The 18930-nt window shown below is 43.8% G+C and overlaps 2 protein-coding genes across 2 annotated transcripts in view; both read right to left on the reverse strand.

Moving 5' to 3' along the window:
• The window catches only part of LOC126188885 (synaptic vesicle membrane protein VAT-1 homolog), a 153770-nt gene that overhangs the window by 126785 nt on the left and 8055 nt on the right, over positions 1–18930 (reverse strand). The gene's annotated exons all lie outside the window — the stretch shown is intronic.
• LOC126188886 (synaptic vesicle membrane protein VAT-1 homolog) overlaps positions 1–18930 on the reverse strand; it is a 64936-nt gene that overhangs the window by 39304 nt on the left and 6702 nt on the right. The gene's annotated exons all lie outside the window — the stretch shown is intronic.

Here is an 18930-nt window from a genome sequence, read left to right on the forward strand (position 1 = left end):
ACCGTTATATTGCTACGCCAACTAACGTAAGGTTTTGGAAGTCTAGTTCCTGTAACCTTAGTGTGTTTCATCCAAATACGAACCCAGTTATACCATTTTAATTACTTTTTCCACGACGTGTATTGAAGGTTCCCCCAATTCATTCTACGTGGCAATATTCACCAAATCCATTTTTGCGAACACTAAGTTCGTTATTGATACTACGTTAATCTAAAAAATACATGCGCGAAAGAAAATGCTTTTCGATCGTATTATTCTTTCTTCACACTACGTTGCTTACCATCGGAATTTTGTATTATAATTTGGTTTAATTTTCCGCCCCATTTTCCAAGCTTTGGGTCCTTATACGAGTTTTTTAGGCTATTTTTATAAGTATTTTTAGGAAACGGATAGGACTTCACCTTCCGAACCCTAATGTGAGACTCCCGTTGATATATAAACGTAGCAATTAAAATACACTCCGTTATGTATGTGGAAATTCGCAATAAAATATTGTTTATTTAAGTAACATATATTCTGTATTGCCTTAATCGATAGCTAATGAGTATTTTATTTTCTATAACTGATGTAAATATTTACAAAATATCCTTCAGTTCTACTACACGGGTTATTTTAGCCAAAACAAATCCTCCTAAAATATATTTCACCAATTTACCAAACTTAAACAATTGAAAATGTCTTATAAAGAATAATAAATGTCGTTTGAGAGAATTAAAATCGAAAGGTTTAATCTCAAAACAAAATGGATTGCAAGATAATAGTTTGTAATTCAAATACGAGATCCTCGCTGATAAAGTACCGCAAAGAAAACTGTAGACTTAAACACAAAATTTTAACTCATGTTTTCTTATTTATTGTTTATGATTTATAATTCTGACGCATTATAGCTGACTGTATTCTTAATGTGTGTACTGACTAGAATTTGAGTGAATTACGAAGAGAACGTTAAGTCTTTCCCCATGAAGATGTGATCGCTGTTCACAAATTATTTTTCCTGCCCAACTCAAGACTCTCGCTGGAAGCTCTCGTTGCATGTGTATTTTAATCTATTTCCTGCCACAAGAGAAAGCCGAGGAAGCCGTTGGGAGTTACCACAGTGTGAAGTATTTTCGTTGCTCATATATCTTTCTTGCAAGTATGTACTGACTTCATATTCTAGGAGAGGAGAATATTCCACCCAATAGTCAAATCTAGTCTTCTTGTAATCGCCTGCATTTGCTTTTGGCTGCTGTTACTGGGCACTAAATATATGCTCAAATTAATATTTTCAGAATAGTGTTGCGATCTTACCACTTGTTATCCGGCACATAATTACAATAATACCTACATAACCTTAGAAATTTACACCCAGTACATATCTGTCGATCCGCTTGGTAAACACACATCTTTTTATAGTCGGTTAGCTTCCTTAATATGCGGTACTTACAGGTTAGGTACCACAAACATTGCAGTTTTATATAACGTGATGACATCCATCTTGTACTCTAGAAAAGCACCGGCAATTTGGTTCAAAGGTTTCAGGCACTGAAAATACATTTATATCAAAATTCAAACCTCAGAAGAGGTACTACAAGATTCAGATGAAATAAAATTCACTCTTCTTCATCTCCTCTTCCCGCATAGCACAATGTGCTTCTAAAGCATAAAACCGTGGCAGAGTTAAATGTAAGACTGGCTCCGCGTCACCCTCTAGATCAAATATGGCTTCCTTAAATGGGTTAAGAAATGTCGTAAGGTGACCGGTTATAAGGTGGTATTAATCTAGCTGTTTATCAGAGACGCCATCGTTACCTAAAACACCCTTCACTTACTGAGTATGAGAATGTACTGACTTAAGCATGTCAGATTAACTATTCCAACGAGTTGAAACACACTGCTTCAAGAATCTTGAAAAGAGATCTTTTTAAGTGGAAAACCATAACCCTAACTGAGTTAAGAGTAGCTAATACATATGGCATATCGTCTTCCAAATGCTGTTCGCTCAGAACATGCTTCAGGACGGTGTTTACAATATGAGCCACGTATGAAAGACATTTACATATGTTGAGAGCCTTAACAATATTACTATCCTTTTCTGTAACAAACTTAATTCCGGCAACGTCTTCACGAGAAGCACCTACAGTTTCTTAATGACCTCCCGAATTATTTAGAATGTTTGTTACAGCTAGTACATTAATACATTTATTCGAAAGCCAGTCTGAATTTATGTAGCGCACTGTCACAGGTACATAATGCTCCTCTTGATATTTTTCTGTCCATACATCAAATACGATGCCTGCACTATGTCGGGGAGTATTTTGCTACGCACTTTATTAGCTAACGTTGGACTTCCCTAGCTACTGTAACTCGAGCGGGCATAAGTATTTTAGTATCCACTGAACCACATTTCTCCTATTCTACTAAATATTTGCCCTAAATTTAGAAAGCTGCCTCTCTCTATAAAGCCAAATCGCTTCAACTTCTTGGCGCACATTTACACACCGTTGTCAGCCACCAAGTCTTTATCCTCCTTCAAAACATTTATCGAGTGGGGAAACTGTTGGTCAGATTTACAAACATGTCAACGTACTCAAGGTCCCATTTGAGTTCTTAGTAACTTAATACACAATTTGCATTGCGAGACACCTACCGATTTATCTAAAGCTGCGTTCGGTAGCCGCGCGGTCTCGGGCGCTTTGCCATGGTTCTCGCGGCTCTCACGTCGGAGGTTCGAGTCCTCCCTCGTCATGGGTGTGTGTGTGTTGTCCTTAGCGTAAGTTTGTTTAGGTTATATTAAGTAGTGTGTAAGCCTAGGGACCGATGACCTCAGCAATTTGGTGCCATAGGAAATTATCACAAATAAAAAAAAAAAAAAATTACAATTTCTCCCCGATTTCCCTCGAGTTTGGTTTGTTCGTTTAGTTTTTCCCACCTTTAAGGTAACTTAGCTGTAGTGAAACTGCCTACGCAAACAAATGATCGTATGGCATGGTGACCGAGAGACCCCACCTGGGGTATTTCGGCTGCCGAGTTGCAAGTCTTTTCAGATGACGGCACATTGGGTGACTGTCGTGTCGATGAGGATGAAATGATGATGACGATAACACCAGTCCTCGAGTGGATGAAAATCTTCGATCTGGCCGGTTATCGAACCCGAGCCTTTATGCAAACATATACTTGGGTCATATTAACAGAATTTTCCGTCGGTTCTTGGTAGAACAACATTATAATAAATGAAAAGCACCAGTTTGCTTTTGTTCTACAATATTACTTTTATTGCTAACCAGATTTCGGCTTACAAGGCCATCTTCAGACAGACACTGGCCGTACACCACTGGTGATCGTCGAGGGGACACTGAATAGTGCACGGTACATCCAAACCGTCATCGAACCCATCGTTCTACCATTCCTAGACCGGCAAGGGAACTTGCTGTTCCAACAGGACAATGCACGTCCGCATGTATCCCGTGCCACCCAACGTGCTCTAGAAAGTGTAAGTCAACTACCCTGGCCAGCAAGATCTCCGGATCTGTCCGCCATTGAGCATGTTTGGGACTGGATGAAGCGTCGTCTCACGCGGTCTGCACGTCCAGCACGAACGCTGGTCCAACTGAGGCGCCAGGTGGAAATGGCATGGCAAGCCGTTCCACAGGACTACATCCAGCATCTCTACGATCGTCTCCATGGGAGAATAGCAGCCTGCATTGCTGCGAAAGGTGGATATCCACTGTACTAGTGCCGACATTGTGCATGCTCTGTTGCCTGTGTCTATGTGCCTGTGGTTCTGTCAGTGTGATCATGTGATGTATCTGACCCCAGGAATGTGTCAATAAAGTTTCCCCTTCCTGGGACAATGAATTGACGGTGTTCTTATTTCAATTTCCAGGAGTGTATTTCATCTACTGTGCTACTGAACAAGATGATTGTGCCATGAACATACCTTTTGTAATAAATCAGTTTATCTTTTAAATGAATATTAGACCTCGTTATCCTGTAGTCACGTTGGGACGATATTGCAACTTTTTGTCAGATGCAGTCCGCCGAAGGGTCCTGTGAAACTTGCCCGACTTCGTTTTCCGCGAGCTGGTCTATTTTACCCACTGTGTTTCGGTACCCATATTGTCTTGGGTTTCCGATGCGACAGGTTGAGCTGTTGGACTGGATGCGGCGAAGATTACGTCCGGGATGGAAATAAGGAAGAAAAAGGAAGGAAGGGACAGTTTGTACATTTCCGGCGTCGTGGCGCTCGTCTTACCATCGACCCGCAGACACTCGTCTCTTGCCGGTCCACAACTTGCACTGCCGGCTCGTCCCACTGCTACAAAGTGGGCTTAATGGCTACTACGCAGCATTAGTTGCCAATCTGCAAGTTGATGTTAGATACTAGTCATTTATTATCTATAGCGGAGATTGTTCGGAATACACCATGGAAAACCAATATTTCACTAAGTGCTATCCAGCTGAATTTGAAACATCAGTACAATTATTTGTATGCATATTAAGGAATGGCAGGAAAGTGCTCATGGCACGTCCAGATACTGACACCTACATATGGTAATTTTAATGATTGTCTCTTTACTTTACAGCTACCGTTAGATGTAGCTGGCTTTAGATGAGCAGCCAAGTGGCATGTGTATGTTATCGGCCTTTGTTTAGTTAATTCATTCCAGAAGTTGGATGTCTGACGAGGTACGTAGGCACAGGAGATGGTACTATGAGACTGGCTGTGACGGACATTTATCTCACTAACTAACAACGTACTTTTGTACATCATTAATGTTTTTATATGGAAACGTATTCTTTAAATATGTCGTGTTCTGTGTAAGTCTATGTAATTTATGTGTAAAAGAGAAGCCGGCCGGTGTGGCGAGCGGCTCTAGGCGCTTCAGTCTGGAACCGCGCGACCGCTACGGTCACAGGTTCGAATCCTGCCTCGGGCATGAATGTGTGTGATGTCCTTAGGTTAGTTAAGTTTAAGTAGTTCTAAGTTCTAGGGGACTGATGACCTCAGATGATAAGTCCCATAGTGCTCAGAGCCATTTCATCCTTTTTTTTTTTTTGTAAAAAAGAGTGTTTTGGTCCAGAAGAAGAGATAAAAATCTGTAAATTTTAGTTGAGAGTAAAGTGACAAATGTAAAGGAACAGTTGCTGCTGAAACGTGGCAGTATAAAGACAGACGGAAGGGGCGTAGCGTTTCATTCGTGATAAATAGTGATAATTTTGCGGAAAAGAAGAAATTTTCTTTGTAGTAATACTCGGAAGCTGTAGCGTGGCGAATATAATTATAACATGGAGACAGTGAGAGCAGAATGAGTATTTATTAAAAGCAATTACTTCGAGGATCAAAGTGTACGTTAGATTTGATAGTAAAACAGTAATAACCCGACGCCAGTCATTTAGAGCTCATCGTTATGTGAGTGTACATTATTATGCTTGAAGCTGTGGCCATATTTCAGTCCGGCATATGTCGTACCTTTTTCCTCTATAGAGTTTCAAAAAGTTCTGTCGGTAAAGTTTACACAGCAAGACGGCTGCCACCCTGAGCGGCAGTGGTAATTGACAGCTCTTTTAAAATTAATTTGCTCATTTTCGCGACTACTCATGGTCATCTTAGCAGCTTCCTGTTGACTACAGAATAAGTGATCAACAGCTCCTCCGATAGCTGGAGGTGGTGAGGAAGCTGTTAACTTCTCTGGTGGCACCCGTTGTTTTCGGCGCATCAGGGTCTGTTAACATTGGAACAGAAATTTACGCAGCAGACTTTATATTAAGATAAATGCCAGTAAAGAACAGTGAAGCCGAATCAGATCAGAACAGTAATAATGGATCCAAATACAACGGGCTTTCAATAAAGAATGCAACACTTTTTTTCCCTCGGCCATTTTCGGTCCAAAAATGCTGAATGTTGTTGGACATCGTGAAATGTTCCCGCTTCAGTCCCTATAGCGTCAAGTTTGGATAGGTGACGGAACTATACGACGCCCTCAAAACTGCGTCTGTAACTGAGGTGTGTTCCAGACAGAGCTGCCACTGACTGTATTTTGACAGAAAATCATAGCATCGCAGGTATTCAGTGGCTCTTGCAGAATGTCTATGGAGACCTGGCAGTTAAAAGTATGAAGAGTTGATTATACTAGCGCCGACTGAACCGACGCACATTCCCTATCAGAGGGGACACAGGTCAGACGTGTTAAACATGGCACTCATCAAGGGCATTACATCGACACTCAACGTTGCCGTTGAAAACGATCTGCCCTCAAACCACCAACCTGTAATACTATACATTGAGGAAACACTGCAGCACATGGAACAACGCAGGATGCTGGACTACGGGCGTGCGAATTGGACATTGTTCTAGGAAACGCTCGATAGCCACATCCCACCCATACACGAAATTAATGAAACAGCAAAAATTGACGAGGCAGTAGAAACCCTCACTAACGCCGTCCAGGACGCAATGGCAGTCACCATACCTGATCGCACCTCACAACAACGCAGTGCGGCCCTGCCCCAGGAAATCCTGGGCCTAATCTCAGCGAGGAATCTCCTCAGGAGACAATGGCAGCGTACCAGGCGTCAGTACTTCAAACGGCACATTAACAGGCTACAGGGAATCATACACGGTAAAATACAAGCACATAGAACACAACAGTGGAACCAAAAACTCGAAGGGCTGGACACCGCGCGACGTGGCGCGTGGCAACTAGCCCGACACTTCACCAGGGAGAAAATATATACCCCAACGCTTCAAGGGCCTGACGGACCTGCATACTCAGCGGAAGAGAAAGCAGAACTAATGTCCCGCACACTCGCAGCGTCATTCACACCGAACCTGGTACAGTTAGAGCCAGTGTTCACACTTGCTACTGACCAGGAGGTTACATGCATTTTAGCCCAACCATCGCGCGACGACATTCGACATGCTAGCACAGCCGAAGTCTCCTGGGCTATAATGCATTCCGCTGCTAGGAAAGCCCCTGGTCATGATGGCATTCAAACCGTGTCCTCCAGGAGTTCACGGATAAAGCTACTGAATACCTAATACACATAACGAATGCCATACTAAAACACCAACACTTCCCCGCCTTTTGGAAGACGGCCAAGGTCCTCATGTTCAGGAAGCCAGTAAGAGACCACAGCCTCCCACAAAATTACCGACCCATCAGCCTTCTGAGCTCGCTCAGTAAGATTGTTGAGAAGGTGATTCTCAAACGCATCACTAGGCACTGCATAACAAATGACATCCTGAGACCGGAGCAATTCGGCTTCAGGAATCACCACTCCACAACACAACAACTCTTACGGGTCGTTGAACATATAACACATGGCTTCAACACAAACAAAGCAACAGGGGCGGTGTTCCTGGACATCGAAAAGACTTTCGACCGTCTGTGGCACAACGGCCTCATTCGGAAACTGAGCGACGCGGGATTCCCCGACGGGCTGGTGCGTCTAATACACTCATACCTCACAGACAGGAGTTTCAACACTGACGTGCAGGGAAAACAATCAACACGACACGGCATACACGCGGGAGTACCCAGGGGAAGCATCGTAGGGCCCCTACTGTTTAACCTCTACATAAACGATCTCCAAACCACACACAACACAACGATGGCAATCTACGCGGATGACACAGCCGTCCTCGCGCAAGATTGGAAACCATCAAACATTACGTCACGCTTACAGACTGCGCTCAGAGTGGCTGAGCCTTGGTTGGAGAAATGGCGTGTTAGAGTAAACGTCGACAAGTGCGAAGCCGTTCTGTTCACTGGAAGACCGCAGCAACTGCGCAAACACCGATACTGCAGACCAGTAACTCTACATGCACGCCCAATACGTTTCCGTGAGAAAGTCAAATACCTCAGTGTCTGGCTGGACCGGAAATTACTCTGGGGGGGGGGGGGGGGGACACCACATACAACACACGACCAACCGAGCAAGCGCGAGGTTCAAACAGCTCTACCCTATGCTCAACAGGCGTAACACACTGAACAGAAGGGTGTCGAGGTCCATGTACATAACACTTATTCGACCCCTGATGTCGTACGCATCTCCTGTCTGGGGATACGCTGCGCCTATACGCCTGCCCCGTCTACAGCTCATACAAAACAAAGTAATCAAAATCATAAGCAATGTTCCACGATACACACGCATCGCGGACCTTCACCGGGAATAACGACTCGAGACTCTCACAGAGGTAATCCAAAAACTCACCACAAGACTATACAGAAACTCAAGACATTCGCAGAACCCGTTTATTCTGAATCTGGGGAACTACGACCACGACCATAGATGGAAACATAAAGCACCAAAAGACATACTTGTAAGGACCTAACATCTGTGGCCAGGCACACGCAAACAACAGTACGGGTGAGCCCCTGTTAATCAGACGCCATTACTGGATATCCAGCTGGAACACACTGCCGAATAACTGGCACCACGCAGGGAAGCCGTACCGTACACTGCATGCAGACAAGCTCCACACATATCCCACACAGTGAGATGACCTATGGCCGATCTCGCATCTCTTCAAATTGCTACCCTCACTCGCGTTTCGTCCACTATCACCTGATGGACCGTGTTAATCCGTAGTCTTACCCAGACGCACGGATAACATCACAGCCTAGCAGCCTGTGATCCACTTACTAGATAACTAATATGTTGACGGAGATGACAGTAGAACTTTTGGTCTGGTCACCACGTTGGTTCGGGCGTGGAGCGGCCCCATCTCTATTTGAGTCGTGCGAGGGTTCTGTCATCGCAACAACGTCGCGCAAACTTGTCTGATTTCTCGCAAACCGTCTGGCCGCACATAGCTGTGACCACTAAAATGCTGGAACGTGTGTCAAACTCGTTCGAGATGTCTCATCACGATCAAACATCTCGCTACTTAACTGGACGTCTCTGTTGGTACTGACACTCTTCCACCAGTTTGGGTACTCTAAGGTTGAGCTCATTGGGTTCCTTGCCACCTAACAGACCTTTAGCAATGGAGGACCATCTGTGTGGAATTACTTAGACATTACGAGGCTGGCCGTGACAGTTTTTGTCGAACATCGTCACAGACGATGAAACGGGTTCTACAGCTCAAACAGGAAAACAAATATGGCAGTCAGTTCAGTGGTGCCAAAGCACGTCTTCTCCGAAAAAAATGTTGAAGCTGCTGCCTCAGCTGGTAAAATCATGGCGACGGTCTCGGGGGACTAAAGAAGTTGTTCTCTATGCTGCAACTATCGACTCAAGTTTATTGTGCTACACTCAGGAAATTGAAGAAACAGCTTCATCGTGTTTGTCGCCACAAAAAATGCAAACTATCTTTCCGATGACAATGCAATGCCTCACAGTTTTGCGCAGCCCAGAACAGTTCACAAAACTTCATTGGACTGTTCTTTCTCACCCCCACCCCCTTCATCCTTCAGGCCGAATCACACACCTTCCGACTTACATCTGTCCCGCCCAATGAACGATGCAACCTGTGGAAAGTAGTATGTGGATGACAGGGACGTGATTGATGCAGCAAGACGTTGGCTTCGACGTCGACACCAGCATACAAGCCCTGCAGTAAGGTGGCATAATGCTGCCACACTGAACGGAGACTACGTTGAAACATATGTTTTTGTAGTCAAAAGATTGGGAATAACATGGTGTGTTTGAATCCTGAATAAAAGCAACCTGCTTTCAGAAAACCATTGGATTACATTGAACGCCCATCATATATTCGATTTCATTCTCCAATTCAGAAATTTCTCTGGGTGGAATGTTTTGTTCCAGCGTAATTTAACTTGACACCAAATTAGTAAGTGGAATATTTACTTCAACGCCCATCTGTAACTATGCGATTTCAATTTGTTTTATGAAGATAAGATTTCAAGTCAACATTAACAAAAATTGACTGACACGATTCAATACCTAAAAAGGTAATCTTTCGTAGTCATTACTTTACACGATCTCTCCTGATCCATTGTGGACGTAGGACATCGGTTTGTCAAATAACTTAACAAGGAAAAACGCCAAACAGCAAAAAAAGTTCAAATGGCTCTGAGCACTATGGGACTTAACATCTGAGGTCATCAGTCCCCTAGAACTTAGAACTACTTAAACCTGGCTAACCTAAGGATATCACACACATCATGCCCGAAGCGGGATTCGAACCTGCGATCGTAGCAGTCGCGTGGTTCCGGACTGAAGCGCCAACAACCGCTCGGCCACCACGGCCGGCCAAATAGCAGCGCAATTTGAAAAGTTATTAAAATATCACAATTCAGTGTGTCATCTTCTGGCCGCATATGCACCTCATTTATGCACCAGTTTCTAGCAACCTTGACTTCATATTTCAAATGCTTCCTTGGAAGACTTGACAACTCTTCGTAGGGAGCACCTGAAATACAAGGTGCATTCAAGTTCTAAGGCCTCCTATTTTTTTTCTAATTAGCTACTCACCCGAAATCGATGAAACTGGCGTTACTTCTCGACGTAATCGCCCTGCAGACGTACACATTTTTCACAACGCTGACGCCATGATTCCATGGCAGCGGCGAAGGCTTCTTTAGGAGTCTGTTTTGACGACTGGAAAATCGCTGAGACAACAGCAGCACGGCTGGTGAATGTGCGGCCGCGGAGAGTGTCTTTCATTGTTGGAAAAAGCCAAAAGTCACTAGGAGCCAGGTCAGGTCAGGTGAGTAGGGAGCATGACGAATCACTTCAAAGTTATCACGAAGAAACTGTTGCGTAACGTTAGCTCGATGTGCGGGTGCGTTGTCTTGGTGAAATAGCACACGCGCAGCCCTTCCCGGAAGTTTTTGTTGCAGTGCAGGAAGGAATTTGTTCTTCAAAACATTTTCGTAGGATGCACCTGTTACCGTAGTGCCCTTTGGAACGCAATGGGTAAGGATTACGCCCTCGCTGTCCCAGAACATGGACACCATTTTTTCAGCACTGGCGACTGGCGGTTACCCGAAATTTTTTTGGTGGCGGTGAATCTGTGTGCTTCCATTGAGCTGACTGGCGCTTTGTTTCTGGATTGAAAAATGGCATCCACGTCTCATCCACTGTCACAACCGACGAAAAGAAAGTCCCATTCATGCTGTCGTTGCACGTCAACATTGCTTGGCAACATGCCACATAGGCAGCCATGTGGTCTTCCGTCAGCATTCGTGGCACCCACCTGGATGACACTTTTCGCATTTTCAGGTCGTCATGCAGGATTGTGTGCACAGAACCCACAGAAATGCCAACTCTGGAGGTGATCTGTTCAACAGTCATTCGGCGATCCCCCAAAACAATTCTCTCCACTTTCTCGATCATGTCGTCAGACTGGCTTGTGCGAGCCTGAGGTTGTTTCGGTTTGTTTGCACAAGATGTTCTGCCTTCATTAAACTGTCGCACCCACGAACGCACTTTCGACACATCCATAACTAAAAAAAATGGTTCAAATGGCTCTGAGCACTATGGGACTCAACATCTTAGGTCATAAGTCCCCTAGAACGTAGAACTACTTAAACCTAACTAACCTAAGGACATCACACACACCCATGCCCGAGGCAGAATTCGAACCTGCGACCGTAGCAGTCCCGCGGTTCCGGACTGCAACGCTAGAACCTCTAGACCACCGCAGCCAGCCACATCCATAACTCCATCACCACATGTCTCCAATTGTCGATGAATTTCAATTGGTTTGACACCACGCAAATTCAGAAAACGAATGATTGCACGCTGTTAAAGTAAGGAAAACGTTGCCATTTTAAGTATTTAAAACAGTTCTCATTCTCGCCGCTGGCGGTAAAATTCCATCTGCCCTACGGTGCTGCCAATTCTGGGACGTATTGACAATGAACGCGGCCTCATTTTAAAACAACGCGCATGTTTCTATCTCTTTCCAGTCCAGAGAAAAAAAATCGGAGGCCTTAGAACTTGAATGCACCTCGTACAACCTCACGACTTCCAGAAACTCATGTATAAATGTGGTGCGTATGCGGCCTGAAAATGGCACACGGAATCGCCGAAACTGGTTGCGAAAATAAAAGTCTCAGTTTTCATGGCACTTGGTTATTTGACTGTTAAATCACTTTGTACAAAAAAAAAAAAAAAAAAAAAAAAAAAAAAAAAAAAACGAACTGTACAGAGGCCAATAGGTTTAACGTGTTTAAAGGAGCTAAAACACTCTTAATTTTACACAAGAAAGCCCATTGTGACACCACCATGTAGTCAATACAAGAATAACTTGTCTAGATAATTACATGAATGCCATTTTGATTGTGTGTTATATAAGCGTTATTCAGGGGAAGTGTGTTTACCAGAATCGTTTTGGGGAAGCAGGAGCAGCTTTTACAGATACTATTTTGTATTTATATTGACAGTTGCTCTGTCCACTGATATCAAGGCAGCATTACTTTATCAGACTTATTTAGTCATACAAGCGTATTAAGTATTACTATTCATTAAAGTAAGCTTTATTATTCTAGTGGAGAATTGTACTTAAGACTTGACAAAGTCCAACTAGGTCACATGATATCGAAGTATCAGACTTCCTTTACAGCAGCAGCGATCCGCTACCACGTATCCGCGCAGCGCTCCAAGACTCGGCAGCCTGTTCCACCCCTTTGTAACGAGCTACGAGATCACCTGTATCGAAGCACGGTTACTGCAGACATTTGTTGAGATCCGGGTTAGTGGCTATGGGGACAGTTGGCGCGTCACATGCGACGGTCGGTGGAGGACACCTCGCAGTTAATGTTTGCTGTTTTCGCTGCCGTTACTTGCCGCAGCCTGGACGGATACGGAAGTCATGTGGCGATAACGGGTTATTAGTGGAATTGCAACCAATAACCGAATGCCGACTCCAGATACAAGGTTGGTACAATACTCCATTTTCTTAACACCCTGGGGGAAGGACTTGTGGCTCAAACATGGGCGGAACGAATGTTGGGGTGGATTATTACATGGGCGGAACGAATGTTGGGGTGGACTATTACATGTGCGGATAAGGTGTCCTAGCATCTCATCTTCATGGAAGAAGAAAATATTTTGAATGCTTATATGAGATCACAATAACGTTAACCGTACAGGTATACAAATTTGAAAAGGAAACTACACTCATTTCGGAAACACTTCGCATTGAAGTTTTCCTGCAAAAATGATAGATAGCACAGGGAAACGAGGCCTTCAGAACGGAAGTATGAGGTTTATCATGTATAAAGTAATATGAAGAGATTTAATAAAGATTTGCTTTATGTGTAGTTCCTTATGGCTCAAAATAATTTCAAGGCTGTAAGAAACTGAATGGCTAGACAGTAACGAAAATTAACCTGAAGCATAATTTATTGTGAAATATACCAAAGTGAATTTGGTCGGGCACGATGTACCGTATAACCCTTCGAAAACCTGTGTCATTAAAAGAAAAAGGAGATGTATGGCATGCTAACATTTATGGGAAAGACTGTCGTAGCAAGAGAAAATAAAATTACGTGTTACATCTTCAAAGACACTTCAGCTCTCAACTGTTCTAGCCGATGGACGTTTTGATTATGTCTTTCGACCTCTATCGTCCTACTCCGAACGAGCGTCACGACGCTAATTGAAGACCTAACCTCTTGTGGCCACTACAGCCCGTTGCTACACGTCATGTAGTCTTACTTTTCGACTCCAGAGGTCTTTTCTGTTTATTTCTAGTGAAATTAAGCGGAAGTAAACCTGAATGCGTTGTACTCCCGCATGCCTTGTACTGCCGGTACAAATGATAGTGCCAGTATCCATCTTGGCTGAGTCTGCAAACTGGCATCAAGGTAGATGTCCACACAATCTTATTTATCAAGGGAAACTGGAAGGAAAGAGAGGAATGGGTAGAAGATAACTGGAATGTCGAATGGTTGGAAGAGAAGCAACAGATGAAGGAAGATGTTCAAGAATAGGATACGACGTAGAGCCTTCAGTTCAAATGCCAGACACACTAAGTGGGACAGCATTACTGATAGTACTATATGAACACGAATAAAGCTGCAAGAGCCTTAATACCTATCAGCTTGAGGTTTTGATTACACAAGTAAACAAAGTGAAAAATTGAGAATATGAGGTAGGAAATCAAGGTTTACTTATTTTATGCAGTAACGGTAAATATTTTCGCTTACAAATAATCATTTTAGCTTATATTCTCGGACTTTCTTCAGATAATTTAATGAATCTACGAGGAAGTAGGTGCCACTCCAATGAACTTCCAATTATAGACTGCGCGGCCTGAAATTACTGTGAAAAATTACGTTGCAGAAGAATATACTACTTTCTAATTGTCAGATTGGCTCTGAGCACTATGGGACTTAACATCTATGGTCATCAGTCCCCTAGAACTTAGAACTACTTAAACATAACCAACCTAAGGACAGCACACAACACCCAGCCATCACGAGGCAGACAAAATCCCTGACCCCGCCGGGAATCGAACCCGGGAACGGGAAGCGAACCCGGGAACGGGAAGCGAGAACGCTACCGCACGACCACGAGATGCGGGCTATAATTGTCAGACTAATTGCCAAAAATTGCGCTCTGTTCTCATGAAAGTGTGACACCCCTATATTACTGTACAGGAAAGATTGAAAGATGCTACGCAAGGCGTGAATCATTCTCTTTGATTTTTTTAAAAGTAAACTACGTCTTTCAACAACTGATATTCTTTAACGTTTGTCATGTGCAACGTTCAGTCCACCAAGAAAGTAATCTGACAAAATCTTGCGGTATCGCAGAAAAATGTCCGGAAGATGGAGAAGACACGGAAATGGATGTAGTTGGACAAAGGGAAGTAGGATAATCTACGTGGTTTTATCACCCCGAACAAGATTTGAAAATTCTGAAGTACCCAGCATTCGTATGGTGTCTTTCTCTTACCTATCTTGCACACTCAAGGTGGCTGAACTGTACACACACTGGTCTAGCTTTACAGGTTAAATTTACTTTGCCTTAAGTTTGACATGTTTTACCTTCGGAGAACCGGTACAGATCTGTACGTCGTGTTCAGTACCTGAGAGGTTTGTGGGGTGGGGTGTTTCACACATTGAATGAGTAACTCGCTGCTCAATTTTTGTTTATTATTTAACTTCATTAAAAATGCCATTTGGCTTTGTAAATTTACAGCACCAGATATGTAATTGCTACTGTTAAAAGTTTCACCACGGAGAGCCATTAAAACCATAAAATTTTAGCTGAAGTATTTGTACTGACGGCACCATATAGCCTGAAATTCCCAGCAGCGCCGAATCAAGGAGCGCTGACATCAGTCGTATCCTCTGCGACAGTCTCTTCTGCTTGTTCCAGATGAGGGGGTTCGACCACCGTTGGTTCCGCAGGAGACGCGGAGTCTTCCTTCTGCACTTCTGGGTCAGCTTCTTTTGCCTCCTCTACTGCTGCTGGCTGTGGCTCTACCGCAGTTTGAACTTGCGCAGCTGGTGCGTCTGCCGCCTTCTGCTTGACCTCCAGAATCACTTTCCCGAAGTTCTCGCGTCTGCATAGTTGCGTTATGCCTTCAGCCACCTGCAAGTATCCAAGTGTTACAGAGGAGACTTTTCTATGAAGTTTATAGATACTTAGCACAGCGTACTCACATCTTCGAAGGGCAGAACAGCGTGAATACAGGGCTGTATTTTGGCACTGGAATACAGCTTAAATATTTCATTTAGAGATCGCTGCACTGCCTCCGGATGAAGGTTTAACCATACGCCAATGTTCACTCCTGCTATGCAGTAGTTTTTACTAACTACACCCGCAGAGGACACCGATCCGCTATCCCATTTAGGTCGCATTAGCGCCCATGATGTATATTTTGAGTATGTAGCTGTGCTGTTCGACCCTGAAAAAATTTCATTAACAAATTATGCTAGAAAAGCACACGGCAAACAGCTGATACAACGGATTCGACTACTAACCCTTCTAAGCCACCAACTATTTGTGTAAGAGAACTGTTTAGCAACAAGTGGAGTACAGGATTAGGGCCGTTCATGAATACCTGCACTCCTAGCACGCCCAACTTTTGAGGAACAGCGCACGCTTGCAACTTATCAGGCCGGAGATGATGCAGCAAAGTCAGACACGGGGCTACAAACAACTAGTTCCCACCAAGTTGCCGAAGCAACGGAAAGAATCCTTGCACATACTCTTAGAAGGACAGTAGGGATGAAGGGCAGGCCAACCGTTATTAATTTCGCTCGGTCCTAGCGACCAACTAGTGAAAGGGAAACGTGCCGATTAATCTTGTCAGTACTTCAATTCATGCTCCAAACTAATTCGTTTTCCAGTTTATGAGGTTGATCTCTTTTTGTACGTTTTTTTTTCCTTCAACTTTCCGATCTCAACAATGCAGAAAAGAGTTTTCATAAAGTACTTTTTGGAATCGGTAACATCGCATACAAGAAGGAACTACGAAACGTGAACAGACACTTGGATGAACCACTGACTGGTCAGTCACCCAGCATTTTACAGGATATATTTCAAACCAAATTCGCATTTTGCTTACACAATTCCACATCTCGTTACTGCCATGAAGACGCTTTAAGCAGATCATAGTCCTGAATAAGCAGAAATGGATCTAAAATCTGTTAGTATTTCATCCAAATTGCTTGCTACTCCAGAGGTTTCATTTCAGAATCAAAGAATTAGTACGTACTCATTTTTTCATTATAGCAATTTTAGACGTACTTCCATTCCATGTCGACCTCAGGATGATCACAAGAAACGACAATGTTGCTGTCGCATAGCGAAATATTCGCGCCCTCTATCTCTGAATGCTGTGACTGCTACGATGTACTGCGTTCGGAAACATATTTCGTTGTGCCTTTAGCTGTCTCGTACAACAGCATCGGCTGTTTCACTCTGAAACCACTGGTACTACGAAAGACGGTGATCAGGCGGAAACCACTGGTACTCAAAGGGTTAACCAGTCTTTGGGAGAAGGGTTGCCGAGTTCTTGGTTGGCTCGGGAGGAGTGGGCCAAGCAGTGAGGGTTATGTCCCACCGGATAACGGAAGGATGGGAAAGAGGGGGGGCGTGACCTTTCGAAGGTACCATCCCGGCATTTGCCTGAAGCGGTTTAGGGAAATGGAGAACCTGTATCAGGATGGCCGGACGGGGGTTTGAACAGTCGTCCTGCGCCACTTCGGCCGAGCTCTTGTTCGGAAATTTTAGTAATCAAGGCTTTATGTCCGAAATAAAAGCTTCAATTCTCCCGAATAATTCGAAGTGAATTGTATTTCCTGAAGGCCTAGTCAACCAATACTTCAGTGATTAGGTCTGACCCATACCTTATACGCCTGGAAGAGTAAAGAGAAAGTCAGAAGGAAAACATAGCATTTCTTTGCAGGTTCATGTAAAACGAAGCCATCAGATTCTCAGTCAACTCCGGTGGCAGATGCTGCAGGATAAAATATTTCTTGTGCAGATTTAGAGGGCGAACGCTTTTGAAAGCGTCAACCAATATACTGCTTCCTAATGTGTCTCGCTGAAAATTATGAATGTAAAATTAGATAGTCGCGTCCACACAGGCTTACCAGCCATGCTGCTTCTCACTAATCATTCGCGGCTACGACAGCCAAACGATAAATTTAGTGCCCTCCGCCACACACAGTAAGACTGCTAGCAGAATATAGGTGTTCCTTGAATATGTTACATTGAGTTACGTAGTTCAACCGAACGCATCTACTCATTGAATAATGGGTATCTGCACACTAGCTTTGCAGGTAGTTTTTTCTGACTGCAAATTAACTTTGAACTAGTTACGTGTTGAACACCTAGATCCTGCAAAGAGTCTGCAAACATATGGATCTCAACGGATCCAAAACATTCCTCGAGAATCAGGCCAGAAGGACGAACTAGCCAGTTGAACAGATCTGCATTTATCTTCAGCAACGCCTTCCACGTATCACGCCAAATGTGACAGCCTTGTCCTGGATTGGGGCATGATCTGGACACTACTTCGTACCGGCACAGTCCTGGTTTATCAGTATCAGAACGCTTCCCCAATTATTGGGGAGTGGGTGCCGCACATTGGGCACGATGGCTCCAGCGTATTATTGCTGCAGTAGGAGTAAATGAATGCCAGCGGACACGGTAGCAGCATCTATCACGTACTTCACTAATTTAGAACAGGCTGAGGAAGGTTCACACTGCTTTCCACGGCCATTGGACCACCATCTTTCTATATTGGTCAGACTATTCTTGTTGCCGTCGACTATTCACCAGAACACTTTCGACCTGTAGTCACTTTATGGTTTACTTAGTAAAGTTATCACGCTTCAGCCCACGCGTGAACAATATCTGAGTTAAGCAAGTCATCACATGCCCCGTGGAGGCTACGTTACCATCGTCACACTGTTTTGAAGACTTATCGGCGCTATCTATAACTGTCGTAACTGAAGAGTACACAGCACCCTTCTCTAGACGAGTTGGTACGTCACGCTATCACAAACCAATTTCCGAATGAACATTATCACATTTGAACTATTTCACAAGGTGGTATGTGCCCTACTCAGTAGGGTACGATTTCCATTCCTATCTAGTACGAGGGCCCTTAACAAAGTCATCTATTTGACACGTTCACTGTTTCGCATATTTAGGCTGATTATTTACATAAATATGGACACATCCGAATGGATGTAACTAAACCACTCTTTCTGGTATTTCAATTTCCACGGAAGTTTTATTCTAAAGCGATGGGTTGTAACAATACGTTAATTTTAATTACTTCATCCTCGGCGGATGAAGATCAAGTTTGATAGCACTTTCTACTGTTTGAAAACCCCTTTATCATTATGACTGACTAGTTATTAGTCGCCGACTGGCCTAGACAAAGCTTTTTGTCAAAGAGCTTTGGATCTAATTATGCTAGCTTCGTCAGTACGGAAAAAATTTTAGGCGTTTGAAATCTGCTACTGCCTGAGAATGTTGGCAAGTGGACAGGAAACACGAAGCACC

This window comes from Schistocerca cancellata, chromosome 5, assembly GCF_023864275.1.
Source record: "Schistocerca cancellata isolate TAMUIC-IGC-003103 chromosome 5, iqSchCanc2.1, whole genome shotgun sequence".
Classification (NCBI taxonomy): Eukaryota; Metazoa; Arthropoda; class Insecta; order Orthoptera; family Acrididae; genus Schistocerca; species Schistocerca cancellata.